Genomic DNA, 14,987 nt, shown 5'->3' with positions numbered 1-14,987 from the left:
AAGGCCCAGGAGAATGTAGAGCAGGCAGGAGGACGGATACCTGCCTGGGAGCTGGAGCCTTCAATGAACAAGAGAAGCAGAAAGAAAACTGCTTGGATGAGCTAGGACCACAAGGTGGCGCTACAAACACGCTTGTCAAATCCAGCAGTTTTTCCAGATCTGGGGAATTTTCCCCAACTGACTGAAGCAGAAAAAAAAACAACAAAAAATACAGGTAGGTCCAGTAGCTTTCAGCTTGAAAGAGTGGGGCTGAAGGGAGGCGGTTAACAGCCCCAAAGCACTTGCCCTCTTTAATCGTGTGGCAGAGAATCCACTTGTGTTCTTCGGGTTCACTGAGTCAATAAAGAGCTGGCTGCCTCTTCCAGTGAGTGGGGACTCGGGAAGCAACTGGCTCCAGCAGCAAGAAAGCCAGGAGAGCAAATCCCTCCAGGATTAGGGCTCCAGTCTCGGCTGTCATTCAGGCGTACCGTTTTACGCCTGGCCCTCTGACCTTAGGGGAAAGGCAATCTCCACTTCTATACAGGGAACTCATTTCCTTTTGTCGCTTCCTTTATTTTATTTTCCTCCCAAGAATTGTGACTTCTCTCAACCGGTTGGGGCCTGGGAGGAGGAGATGGATGGAGCAGTCAACCCACAGTGCCCTTTCTTCCTTCCCACCCCTCCCCGACGTAAGACCCTCCAGCACTCTCATCTACCTCTTTCCTCCAAAGGAAAAACGGAAATAGTGTATCCATGCCCATTGACATCATGGATTTTCCTGCCAGTCCTGATTTAAAGTATCTTGAAAGTTTGCTTTCAAAGGACTGCTTTGTGTTCAAGGAGGAAATGAAACCCTGAGCCTCCTACCCTAAAGCTTTTCCTGGGACACAGCAAACAACCTGGGCTCTCTGCCGCTGGCGCCTTTGACTCCAGACCGATAGTACGGCACCCAGGCCAGCTGCCGGCATGTCGGCTGATTTAGCAAGGACTCCACCAGGTTCCACACCTGCAGCAGCACCCCCATCCCCACCGGCGGAGTCACACCCAGACTGTGCCTGGCTGCTGTTTTGGAGCAATCCGTGTTCCAGAACCGTGGTTCTCAGACCTTAGCGTGCATCAGAATCACCTGGGGCTTGTTAAGACAGATTGCAGGGTTCCACTTTCTGCTTTAGTAGGTCTGGGGTGCAGTCAGATCATTCGTATTGGGGCACCTGGGTGGCACAGCGGTTAAGCATCTGCCTTCGGCTCAGGGCGTGATCCCGGCATTATGGGATCGAGCCCCACATCAGGCTCCTCCGCTATGAGCCTGCTTCTTCCTCTCCCACTCCTCCTGCTTGTGTTCCCTCTCTCGCTGGCTGTCTCTATCTCTGTCAAATAAATAAATAAAATCTTNATAAAATCTTTAAAAAAAAAAAGAACATTCGTATTTTACGGAGTTCCCCTTGGATACAGATGCTACTGTACTGGGGACCAAACTTCTAGAGCTGCTTTTTCAGAGCCCAGAGCTGGTGGGGGGAAGGGAGCAGCAGTAAGAAGCCCAAGGTGGCTGTTTGGCTGGTCTTTTCCCACCCCTAGCAGGGCGGGGTGGTGGGGGGGACATGCGTGAGGGAACTGCGGAGGCACCAAGAGGGCCTGACCTCTTGGGATGCTGTAAATCTTTCCCTTTTCTTTCTAGGCTAGTGGTTCTGAAACTCGGCAGCACATTGGGTTCATTTTGGGAGCTTTAAAAAAAATTTCTGACAACTGGCCTCCAGTCCCAGAGATCCTGCTTTAATTGGTTTGGAGGGGGCTTTGGGCATTGGACCATTTGAAAGCTCCCTAGCTGTTTCTGATGTACAGCCCGGGTTGAAAATCCCCTGTTCGAGGATCTCCTCTTGTTATATTTTTATATCTAATCCCCAGTGAGTGGAAGTACCAGTAATCGGTCCTGGAAACTTCCAGCTCTCTCTCACACCTCCCTACCTCAGCCCACCTTCAGGCTGGAATACTCTTGCACGGCTCTGACTTTTGAACTCCTATGTTTCCTTCAAAACTCGGTTCAAATATGTCTTTCACGGTGGAGACTTTCTTGGCTTCCCCTGACAATTAATTGCTTCTTTTCCTATCTCCCAAAGCACTTGGCACACACTGGAGTTTCCACTTTTATTTCACTGTGTTGTAATTATTTGCTTTCATATCTTTACTCCTTACTCAATGGTGTACCCCTTAGGGGGCTTAATAAAAACCTCGATTGAGGGGCACCTGGGTGGCACAGCGGTTAAGCGTCTGCCTTCGGCTCAGGGCGTGATCCCGGAATGAATCCCTTGGTTGGAAATAAGGTTTGAGATGCAAAAGGTCTGGATAAGGAAGTTTATTAATTTCGATCCTGCTCAGCAAACTGAGTGCCTACTGAGGGTGAAATTCTGGTGGGTGCCTGGGAGGCAACCTGGAGTAAGCCGAGTGAGCCGTGACCTTGCCCTTGAGGGATTGCTCCTGAAGTCTGACATCAGATTCTCATTTGTGCTCTGCTCTCAAGTTGAGAGTCGCTGAATTACGGTAAGCCAGTGCTAGGTGCTTTTAAAATCTTGGACGCGACCATCTCCACGACAGTCTTGCCGGCTAGCTATTATTGTCCCCATTGTATGGATGAGAGAACTGAGGCTAAGTGCCGTCCACAGCCACACAGCAGGTAAGTGGCAGAGGAATGCAAGGACCAAGGCCACGGTGTTTTTTGATGGGGTTCTACACCTCTTTCTCCGCTGGATCTGGGTGTTTCTTGCAGGCACGGACGTGGTCTGAGTAATTTTTGGTCCCCCAGCGCTTGACCCCGGGCCTGGCGTCAGCAGGTGCTCCATGGATGAGGGCCGAGCCGAACCGTGTGACCCTCTGCCACATCTCTGTGTCATCCACCTACACACAGTGCTGGCGGTGACACACCGCTGTTGCCACTCAGGGGGCTTCACCGCGGTCACCAAACAGCAGCTGGCTCACACATTGTGTGAGAGCCCGGTTGCCACCCATCTTCGGCCTGCTAAAAACCGTGTCAAAGTCTAATTTTACAGTTACCTGCTTCCTAGGTCATCTGTTTGATGATACCTTCCCGTTCTGGATCTGCCATCTTTGGTCTCTTGCGTCATTCTGCCGCGTCTGTGCGGTGGACGTAGTCTCCCTTTGTCTTTTTCCGCAGGCCCCTCCTCCCGCCCGGTGTTCACGTGGCAGATGGGTCGGAAGCTTGTCTCGTGCCTTCCGTGCGTCTCGAACGACAGCACCGTTCACCGGCTCTGCTTCCCTCCCACAGGGGTAGATCCCAAGCCCAGTTCATGGGGTTGGCTCCATGAAGCCATGGAAATGGTACCCATGGGCTGGGCGCCATGTTTTACCGCCATGTTTTACCCATGGCCGTGTGCACCCAGACAAATCAGTGTGAGCCACAGCATGACCACTGTGAACTGTTCTGTTCAAGGTCTCCTATCCCCCACCTGCCCACTTCCCGTATTGTTTCCATCCCCTCCCCCCATCCTGAAACCTCTTAATGAGGACCGCTTTATGACAGTTCCACTTTTATTATTTTATGTATGCAACAGATCTGTAAGTTAGGTTGGGTCTAATTCTACCATCTTGCCATTTGCTCTTGATTTCAGCCATCTAGTCTTTCCTTCCCTCCTCTCCTGTCTCCTACTGGAATAATGAAGTGTTTGTTAGTATTCTTTTTATCTCTTCTATTGGCTTTTTTATTTTTTTGAGCATTATTTTTTTAAAATTATTTTTATTTTTCTATTTTTTTTTATTTTTAGAGAGAGAATGAGAGAGCAAGCGTAAGCAGGGAGGGCAGAGGAAGAGGGAGAGAGAGAATCCTAAGCAGGTTCCATGCTTAGTGCAGAGCTTGATCTCACGACCCTGAGATCATGACCTGAGCCAAAATTGAGAGTTGGATGCTTAACTGACTGACCCACCCAGGCACCCCTCCCTTTAACATTTTTTATTGTGCAGTTCTACTGGTGATAAATTCTTTCAGCTTTTGTTTATCTAACTATACCTTTATTTTGTCTTCCAATTGTGTTTGTCTTGTTTACGATACATTGAGATTCTTGGATCGGTGGGTTGGTATTTTTCGTCATATTCAGAAGTCATTACTTTTTTGAAATATTTCTTCTTCCCCAATTTCTCTTTGCTTTCTGTCAGAGATCTCAGGTATGCATATGTTAGATGGGTTAATATCATCCCAAGTGTAACTGAAGCTCTGTTCTGTTCTGTTTTTTTTGTTTTTTTTTTCAGTTCTTTTTCTCTGTATGCTTCAATTTGGTTACTAACATTCTGTCTTCAAGTTTACTGATCTTTTCTTGTGCTGTGTCCACTCTGTTGTTAAGCCTATTGTGTGTTATTACATTTACTGTACATTATTACATTCTACAGTTCCCATTTTGTTCTATTTTGTAGTTTCTCTGATAAGATTTTCCATCTACTCATTCCTTAATGTCTGTTCTTCCTCTTTAAATTCTTGAAGATATTCATTTTTGTCATTTTAAAGTCCTTGTCTGCTAATTCCATCTGTATCGCCTCTGGGATTCTTTTTTTCGATTGCTTTGCTTCCTTCTTGTGACATGTCATCCTTCTTTATTACATGCCCAGACGTAGAGACTTTATTGTCTTCCTTTCAAGAGTGCTGGGTTTGTCTTGGCAGGCAGCTGGCTACTGGTGGGTCAGTTTGATGCTGCTGAATGCTGGCCTTTGACTTCGTTAAGGTGGGTCCAGTGCAGCCCCTCTCCAGGGCCAGGTGGCCCAGCAACTGAGGTGCGGCCTCTCCTGAATGTCAGTTGAATGTCTAGAGCAGTCATCATGTTCTCACCACTATGGCTGCTGAGAATATCAGTGTCTCCCCTACTGTGTGACCTCTGGGATCTCTGTTAGGACATGGCTCCCCAGCACTTGTTTTTCCCTGGGTCTTGGTGTTTCACTCTGCATGTGTGCAGCTCTTTTTGCAGCCTAAGACTCAGGTAGTCCCCGCATGGGTTTCTGGGTTTCTTTGTGCTTCTTTCTCCTCTCTAGTACTCTGCCCTGCTGACTCCAGCCCCTTGGGCAACCCACATGTTTGGTCTTTTTTTCTCCCGCCTTGGCTTGGGTTCTACCTCCCTGTGCTCTGGTTTGGAAAGCCCCCAGGCAGAAGGCCAGAGCGAACGTGGATTTCACCTCTTTTGTTTTTCTTCTCACAAAGTTCCCATCCCTGCACCATCTGTAGTTTAGTAACTGAAAACAGTTGTCTCATATATTTTGTTGAGTTTTATTGTTGTTTATGGTGGGTGGGTAAGTCCGATATCCCTTACTCTGTCATGAGGATGCCACAAGTTACTCTGTAGTTAGGCAGACATTACTAGCCTATTTGATAGTGGAGGGACCTCAGGCTCAGAGTCTATAAGTGCCTTGCTCCAGATCATACCAGAATCAGCTGAGTAAAGGGTGGTGCTCAGATTGGGGCCCATGCCCATGTTCTAGAGCAGGGTTCTCGAACTCACTTCCTCTTTTTGTTTCCTTTTTCCATCTTGTTCCCCTTCCAAGAGAAGATACAGCAATCTGTTGTGCTCACATCTTCAGTTCTATCATCTTTCACATCGTTTCTCATTTTTATGGCTTTGAACCTTATCTGGCAAATTCCACATTTTTAATATTCACCCTCCCTTGTTGCTTCTATTTACATAAGAATATCTAGCCATGTTTCTTACTTATTTCTGTATTTCCTCAGTCCCAAGCACTGTACTTTCACATAGACACTTTTTCATAAATGTTGACTGAGCCGAAGAAGAAATTAGTTTTATTTTATTCATCTTGCCACCCTTTTCCCCTATGTGCCATTGAAAACAGATACTCAAGGAGGCCCAGGTGGGAAAGCAGAAGTCTGTTAAGTGTCAGAGGGAGGCCCTAGAACCCGACTGCCTCTCCACATGCAGCCTGAACGTGCTTCTCTGTGCATGTGGGTCATTGGCTGATGATTCATGCATTTCTTGATTGTTCTTGGCACACTGGGATTAGGCCACTGCTTTTTTTTTTTTTTTTTCTCTCTCTATACCTTTCTTCTTCTGGAAACATTTCCATAAAGGTCCCATTTATTATCCATTTCGATCATGCCACTAAAATCTATCCACTCCATTTTACCATCACATTTTCCCTTACATTTCTAGCACACTCTAGAATTTTGTATGAAATTTCCTTATTCTTGCTCTTTCTCTTTACCCTCATTTCCTTCTCTGTACAAGCTCTTCTAGAAGCCTTTCTGTGGTACTTTAAATTCCATCATTTCTATCCGATTTCTTCATCCTGGTCCTTCAGTTGATTGCTTCTACTTGAGGAATTCTGGTTTTCTCTTTAAAACCTTTGATTTCAGGGTCACTTTCCTCGACACTTACTTCCTCGTATCATTTTCTATCATGTCCACCACTGCCATCCTGGGAGTATCAGAGGCCTGCCCTCCCCTTGATCTCTCCTCTGTTACTTTGTAGTCTCTTCTTGTCCCATCAGGAATTTACCCCCTTCTTTATACCTCTGCCAAATGTCTAGTTTTTGAGAAGTGAATTTTGGCTATTACCTGCATCAATAAAAATGGGAGCATCATTTATGTGACATGTCACAACTTCCATTCTTTTTTTGTACATAAGTAATGTCAACTCCCCTGGCTCATTTCCATTTTGGTAACTGCATAGCCAACTGTTGGCATGTGTGTTTAAACAAACATTTTGTGATCCTATGCCCTTACAACCTGGATTATTTGTTGGGACACTTACTTTAGATCATTCGTTTTTTTTTTTTTTCTCAAGAATCAGTGGAAATCTTCCTTTTCTCCCCTGACCCATTGTGGTGTTTCAGAAGAGGGTTATTTTATATATGACTTTTCCTTTTCACATTTCTTTTGGGGTATTAATGATTTATTGGGGGGATAGGCATAACTATGAAGTAGATAGTTTTGTTTCTTCAATTCATAAGCATCATTTTGTATCATCATATCCAGATTCTAGAACTCTTTAGAAAATTCCCATTATAAACTCTAAATAAAAATCTTACCCCTTTAAAATTGTCTGGTAAGGACACCCACAGATCCAGGTCTTCTCTACGTTTCTGGAGAATGATCTGCTCCAAACAGGTAATATCCAGACTATGTCTTGCACAGACTTATGTCCAGTTTATCTTTCCCTAGAGTCCTTTAAGTGGTAAGTCTTGCCTCCTTTTTAGTGGCAATTTCAGGCTTCTACTTTGAATTATTGTTTATCCTGTGTTTGTGAATTTAATTAGTCTTTGAAAACTTCTTTTAAAATGTCTTTTCCTTTGTTTCCTTTCTTTTCTGCCCACTCCTCCAGAACTTGGGATCATGTGCAATGAGTTGGCCAAACCTCTCTGTCTATCACTTTCAATTAGCTGTTCCTCCTTTTCTTTTTTTTTTTTTTAAAGATTTATTTATTTATTTATTTATTTGACAGAGATAGAGACAGCCAGCAAGAGAGGGAACACAAGCAGGGGGAGTGGGAGAGGAAGAAGCAGGCTCATAGCGGAGGAGCCTGATGTGGGGCTCGATCCCACAACGCCGGGATCACGCCCTGAGCCGAAGGCAGACGCTTAACCGCTGTGCCACCCAGGCGCCCCTGTTCCTCCTTTTCTGATTCCTCTTTCATGCACTTCACAGAACTTTTCCCCTGGAGTCAGGCTTATCCATGTAGTACCTTTTCTCTCTAGAAGCTGCCTTTTCCTAGATATCTCCTCAGCACACTGATCACCATGCCCTGGCTTCTTTCATCAATTCCCTTTTACTTTTTTGCCACCACCAGCTGAAATCGATCTTCGTTTCCCCCGTTTCTCCCTGATGCTCTGCTAACCCCAAGTCCCAGGTAGCTTCCTTAAATCCATTTGAACAGATGTTCCCACCATACCTTTCATTTGCACCTTTGAAGCTAGCCCAGTTGGTCCAGCCCCCATGTTTTTATGACCTGTTCCTGCGCAGTCTGCCTATCTTCTCTCCAACGAAATTTACACACCAGCCGGCTATGGTTTTATTCTCAACACCTGAATGTTTGACTTCACGTTACACTCAAATGATTTCTTGGGCTTCCTCTTCTGTAGGTCTTTATCCTATATAAAAAGCACAGGAAAATATCTCAAGCTTTTCTGACAACAGTTCAGTCTCATATTTCCTCAGTCTCAAATCCCATAATGGTCAACTGTTACTGGCTCTACAAAGATGGTTAATACCTCACCAAATCTCATTAGTTGAATCATAATGTATTTATGACCAAGGTCTTTAGATTTGACCTGACCTGGAATCACTAGAAAGCTCCTATAGCATCTTGACCCCTTTTTACAGAAAAGGTCTCTAAAATAAATCTGATTTCTCTGGTGGTCTGTCTGAACTTACTTCCCACTTTTTACTGTTTATTTCTAGGGAGGTCTGCAAATCTATACTTGGGGTTGAAAACTGAAAATCAGGTCTTTTACCACAGATCTTAGACCACAGGGGACTTTAGAAGCCATTGCATGGTTGTTATGCCCAGAGTCTGGGCAGTATGGGGGAACCTCTTACTCTGTCCAGTTCCCTGCGTTATTTGGATGAAAGCTGAGACTATGCCCCAGTATCTGATTCAGAACTTCTCTAAGTTTGGGAGCTTCATTTTTTTCAGTCTCCAGACGTATGGAATTGGGACTTCTTTGTCTGCCTTTATGGTTGATTTTATAGTCAGCAGGACTGGGTGACTATCTATTTGGGGTAGTAAAAGACTCCCACATTTCAAACCCACTGGTACCCTTTTATGATCGCATCCACAAATGTTGGTTATGGTCCCTTAGTGCACTGTTGGCTGGGTTGTTAGGCTCTGGTTTTAAGACACTGATGTTAAAAAGCAAATATTCCTGAACACTCTTTTCAGATAATTTCATGGGGACGGCCCTGATCATTCCACTGTCCTTGGAGTCTGATGACATGGATTCCTATTCTGGTTCTTCTACTTAATAACTGAACAATCTATAAAGTCTTTGAGCCTCAGTGTCCTTGTCTGTAAAAAAATGACTATGACAATACCTGCTTCACTGACTTGTTCCCAATTTGATGAGGGCTTTGGAAGGGCATTGCTATTACACAGTGCTAGATAAATGGTAGTAATTTGTGCTTCTTTTTGTTCTTCCTTTTGCCTTAACCTCCTTGGTGGGTGCTGGGGGGCAAGACTGGCATCCAGAACCCGCAAAAGACAGTGATAAAGAATGATTATAAAAATAAAGGACGCCATCTTTAGGGAAAGAGGGAAAAGTCTATCCTGAGGTAGAGAGGGCAGCATAGGACAGAAGGGTGAGAACTATGAGAAAAGAAATGAAGGAGGGGTGCCTGGGTAGCGCAGTCGTTANGAAATGAAGGAGGGGTGCCTGGGTAGCGCAGTCGTTAAGTGTCTACCTTCTGCTCAGGGCGTGATCCCGGCGTTCCGGGATCGTGTCCCACATCAGGCTCCTCCGCTATGAGCCTGCTTCTTCCTCTCCCACTTCCCCTGCTGTGTTCCCTCTCTCGCTGGCTGTCTATCTCTGTCACATAAATAAATAAAATCTTTAAAAAAAAAGTGAAGGAAATCTGCACATCAAGCAAGAGGGGTCCTTCCTTCTTTACCCTTTTGTGGAGTGGTGGGTGGCAGCACTTGTTTTGTGGTAGAAGATGGGAAGGGAATATACTATACAGCTTTTTGACTGGAACATTTTCTTTTGGAGGGGCCAAGATAATATTAAGACCACGAAGAGAGTTAGATTCTAAAAGAATAGACATGGAATTCTGGACGAAAGGTGGAAGGCTCATGAAGGAAAACTGCTCCCACTCCCCAGCTTTGCTTAGGATGGACCCTAGTTTTCTCCCTGATGTTGTGTGTATTCCCCTTAGTCACCTAGCTTGGGATGGGAATCAGTCTGAATACAAACTGACAGGTTAAACTGGTCAGCTGAAGGACATGACCCTTGACCATGGAGCTGTGTCATACCCAGAGGAAGAGCTGTGGGGCTCTGATGTGGGACCCTAGCTGTGGCCCTTTGCTCTCAGGGGTCTGCATGGGGTTGGGCATTAGAAGAATGGGCTTGGTCTGATTGTGTTCTACCCACGTAACCTTGTATATGTCTCCTGACCTCTCTCTGGCCTCCTTATTATTCCTAATATTATCTAATATTACTACTTATGTCACTTATTACAATATTGTGTCAATGTTACTGCTAATGTTTTCTGTGATGATTAAGTGAAAGGTACTTGGTCATTTTTTAAAGTTCCACACAAATCTTATTTTTCCATAAAATTTCCATAAAATGGAACTTTATTATTTTAAACTTGTACCATATTTATGCAACAGATAAGGAAACTTTAGTCCAAGTGGGCTAAGTGAGTGTTAAAACAATTAGTGACAGAGGTAAGAATGGAACCCAGGGGCTTCTGTCTCCCGGGGAAGGGAGTGGAGGGAGCTCAGAGGATTGTGGGAGCGGCTTTGAACAGGTGAACAGGTGAGTAGGTTCTGAAAGCAAGGGACAGAAAGGTTGGCAGTAAGGGGTTTTTTGTGTGCGTCAGGCATCGGAGAGCAGAACACAGAATGAAGTCTTTCATAAGTGAGTTACTGCTTGGCCCTAGTCCCAGAATGCCTGCTCAGCCGAAACTGCCCAAGGGAAGGGACCTCCGTTCATCCTCAAATCCTTAGATATTCTTTTAACAAATGAGTTTGTGTGGACGGTAGGGAACCCTAAGGAGTTGGAGGAGGTGAAGTTTCCCTCCGTCAAGCCAGAAGAAGTGTAGTGGGTGGGACATGGCAGGGGGGAGGGATGGTGGGAGGGAGCAGGGTAGGGGGAGTGGCCACAGTAGGCAGGCAGCATGATTCCATCCTTGGTGCCATCTGGGCCTGGCCAGGTGGACAGAGCAGCCCTCTGAGTTAAGGGGACAGATTCTTTGATGTCAGCCACCATGTCTCCCCTAGTATGTTCTAAAGGCAGGGCACCTCTTTTCAGGGAGCTGGGCTAACTGCTCCTAACATCCTTTAGTAAGACTTTCTTGAAAAGTAATGGACTGAGACAGGGACATGCTCAGGAATAGGAAGAGGAGGGGTAAAGCCCCCATAGTTTGGTATTTTTTGTGTGGATCACACAAACGTTTGGTGTCTCTGTTCCAGGGTTTATCCACATTCCCTCCCTCTGTCCTTCCTGCACTGTGTGTGGGTGGGCATTCTAGGGCCTCCAGTTAGCCAGCCCCCCACTCCTCCTCCTCCCCCTACCTTCCATCCACTGCGATGTGCTTCAGGCTCAGAAAGCCTGTGACTTATTTTGATACCTGGGCAGACGGTTCTGATTTGCTCCCTCCTTGAGTTCCAAAGGGCTGAAGGCAGGGGTGTCCTGAATTTGGCTCATTCCAACATGCAAGAGCCAAATGTTAATTTTCCGGACTTTTGTGAGTCAGCGGACATCACACTAGCAACTTGAAATAAGCCAAGGTGGGAGCATTTACAGCACGGGAATTGGCAAATGTTACAAATCAGGGCCTTCTTTCCTGGCTAGCTGGTTGTTGACCTGTGCCCAGTGCACTGTTAGCGAAGAGGAATGCAGGGCTCCATGTAGTCCTTTGGAGTTGCTTCTGTTCACCTTCTGTCTAACTGGCCCCTCGAGCTTCCTGAAAAGATTCAATAGTCCTAATACCCTAATTCAAGATATCCACCCCATCTAGGTGCTGGATTCCCTGGGAGAGAGTAGCAGAGGGAGCCGATGCTGAGCTCTGTCTTGGGCTGGAAGTGACCAGGCTCCTGCTCCAGGCTTCCAGCCACCATTACTCTGGCGAGACTAGAAAGAACTACTGTGGGGGCTGGTGGCCACAGTCTTTAATGGAATGGCAGGATCAGGGCTCCAAGCCTTCTCAGAACTTCATGCCAGGACTCCCCCCACCCCACCTTTCCCTTGCTTATCTTCGGATGGCAATCACACAAGACCAAGGTGTCAAACTGTCACGAACTTCCTAACCAAGGCATCTGGTATTTGGCAGGTTCCCAGGCATCTGACTCTATGACTTTGAATCACCTTGACCTTATTTTTTTGTTCAGACCCTGAAAACACTGCATATAGGATCTGCTCTGCCCCCTACCACTAAACCTTTGTCACCTGATCCTTTATCCCTACTTCTTCATTAAAACAAATCACAACAAACCCCCAAAACTAAGAAACCAACCAAACAACATTAACAAAAACCAAATGAGACCCCCTTTTGAAAAGGAAACCCCAAACATCATTCTCACCAACCACTCCAGGAGAAACTAACTTTCTGTCTTCCAGAAGATGATAGAAACACGCTATTCAGAAAGCACCCAGCACATGAATCACGGATCCTCCCACGACTTCATCTGCACGAAAATAGACACTTCGTCTGCTTCCATTCCTAGTTTTCCTGCCCAGAAGTCATTATCCTTTGATGACATCAGAACTGGTGGCTCCAAGGGACGGTTGCTGGTGAGGGCAGCAGGAAGTGCTAGCTGGTCGGGAGCCGGGCATGCCAGTTCTGAAATGTCCCAGGATGGCAAAGGCTGAGAGCCAGGCTGGGATGCAGGGAGGGAGGACAGCGGGCAGAGGACACGTTCTCAGAGATGACCAAACTGAGCTCCCCCCTACTTTCTGTTAAGGACCAGAAAGGGCAATTGACCTGCACCTAGTCATTCCATGAGCGGGTGGAGGAATGAGACAGAGACAGAGCATGCCGTGTCCAAAAGTTCTACCAGACGTGACAGTTGGCAAGGTCTGGATCAGGCTGCTGCCCTTGCCGTAGAGGTAGGCTGGCACTCAAGGGAGTGGGGCAGCTGAAATATCGCTTTGCAGGGGAAAGTGCACAACGTGGGAATCAAGTAGATGGATTCTCATCTGATGAAGCCCTGCCAGCCATGTATCAGCAAGGGCTGGAACTAGACCAGGGATTGACAAACTACGGCCCCAGGGCTCAATCCGGCCCACTGCCTATTTCTGCACAGCTGGTGAACTTAAATGGCTTTTGTGTTTTTAAATTATTGAAAAACAAATGAAAAAACGCAACATTTTCATGACACATGAAAATGATATGAAATTCACATTTTGGTGTCCATAAATAAAGTTTTATTAGAACACAGCTGTGTCCATTCTTTTACACATTGTCTGTGGCTGCCTTTGTGCTTCCCGGGAGTCAAGTAGTTTGTGACAGAGACCACGCNACATTTTGGTGTCCATAAATAAAAGTTTTATTAGAACACAGCTGTGTCCATTCTTTTACACATTGTCTGTGGCTGCCTTTGTGCTTCCCGGCAGAGTCGAGTAGTTTGTGACGGAGACCACGCGTAGTCCGCAAAGTTGAAAGTATTTACTCGCTGTCTGTTTACAGAAAAAGTTTGCCAGTCCCTGGACGAGATGACTCTGGAAGGTCCTTGCGGCTCTCACATTCTAGATAAAGGTAATACATCTGCATTTGCCACCCCCTCCCCCACCCAACTTCAGCCATTGGTTCTCCTTGTGAGTTCTCCATCTGTTCCTACCACTTGCTGTTGGGGTTGGATTCAGCCCAAAGGAAGCTGAATCCAAGGAGGCTGTGGTTTGAAACCCTGGGCTTTCATAAAAGGTGGGGGACAGGGAAGAAAGGAAGGTGACACTGGACATGGAACAGAAAACCATTTCTTAGTTTAGTCATCAGGGTTATATTTTGATCCGTTGAAAGTTGAGCTGGCATAGGGTTGCATTTCCCCTCATATTTCTAAAAGCTCAGGCACACAGCAGAATTTCTGGGGGGCTAGAGACAAGGACTAGCCTTTGGGAAGGGGCTTTAACAGCAAATTCTGAGGAGGGGAAAGGCCATTTTCTCCCGAGTACCCTCTTCTCTTGGCCTTCACGTGGTAGACCAAGTCAGGAGACACAAGTCTGGGGACGTTCTAGTCCTGCAGCCTGGAGAAGAGCCCTGGATTAAGCTCTGCCCCTGCAGTAAGAAGGGTCCTGTGGCCCAGCTTCTCCCAGCCTCGGACCCTGGCCTTACTTCTTGGTGCCTTCTGTCCTGCGTTCATTGACTGTGTTCTGTGCCCGGTAACTACAGGACAAGCCTCTCCGCTTGGGCTGTTTCTTTAACCAGGGAAGCCAAGCCGTTGTGGAAATGCTTCCAACTACAACTTGTGGGCAGCTCTCACTACGCTGCTGCTCGGTTCCCATTGTCAGAGGAAATTCACAACAAAAAAAGCTTAGGATTTTCTTTTTCTCAACTGCAATGTAAGACACAAAGATGGAGGGATTGTGCATGTGTGTGTGCGTGTGTGTGCGTGTGATGGGATCAGGGCACTGTCACCACCCCTGGAGCAGCAGCCAGTCCCAAACACCCAGAGTTCAGAGCGGTTTGGACCAGAGTTCCATCCCGGAATCTCTCCACCACCTCATCTGACAAATGACACTGAGTCTCAGTACATCCACCCCCACCCCGCCACCAGAAAAAAGTACTCGTCTCTCTCTGATGACTTCTGTCATGTTCTCCTCATCCCTGACCCAGCCTGTCACACAGGCCTAGACTTCTCCAGCTGAACATCTGATTTGTCATGAGCCTCCACACTCTGTTCGCCCTCTTGGGGACCCCTCCCAAGGGGCATCTTGGTGTTACAGAAGGAACACGAGCTTTGCCAGAGGTTTGAATTCTGGGCATTGAGTTGTGTGACTTTGGAGAAATTACTTAAATTCCCTGTGTCTAGATAGAAAAAGAAAATATGACTTTATAGCACAGTTGTGCTGATGAAATGAGATGAACGTGTAATATGTCTGGCACACAGCCCTCACAAATAGGATTTACATCCCACCCCTGCCACATTGGCTTTCCTTTCTGTTTTTCTTTAATGTAGCTTCCAGAAGTGAATGCAATATTCCAGATATGGCTTGAACAATGTACAGTACAGTCGAGCCATTTCATCCCTATTTAGGACAACAATCTTCTTCTAATGCAGCCTAACGTGACCTTGGCTTGCGTTGTTGGTATTGTTTGAGATGGCTTCGCTGTTGGAAAAGAAGTCCTGGGTTGG

The 14,987-nt window shown here is 46.3% G+C and overlaps 1 protein-coding gene across 2 annotated transcripts in view; it reads right to left on the bottom strand.

The window, feature by feature from the left end:
• Positions 1-3,091, bottom strand: part of BCL2L14 (BCL2 like 14) — a 51,944-nt gene extending 48,853 nt beyond the window's left edge. For both annotated transcript variants that reach the window (XM_034645983.1, XM_019805510.2), the window contains exon 1: positions 3,025-3,091. The gene's annotated coding sequence lies outside the window, so the exon portion shown is untranslated. The remainder of the gene's footprint in view (positions 1-3,024) is intronic.
• Between the last annotated feature and the right edge of the window lie 11,896 nt (positions 3,092-14,987).

The sequence above is a fragment of the Ailuropoda melanoleuca genome, chromosome 16, assembly GCF_002007445.2.
Source record: "Ailuropoda melanoleuca isolate Jingjing chromosome 16, ASM200744v2, whole genome shotgun sequence".
Taxonomy (NCBI): Eukaryota; Metazoa; Chordata; class Mammalia; order Carnivora; family Ursidae; genus Ailuropoda; species Ailuropoda melanoleuca.
Note: the sequence above shows the minus strand (reverse complement) of the source record. Positions and strands in the feature narration are given on the sequence as shown.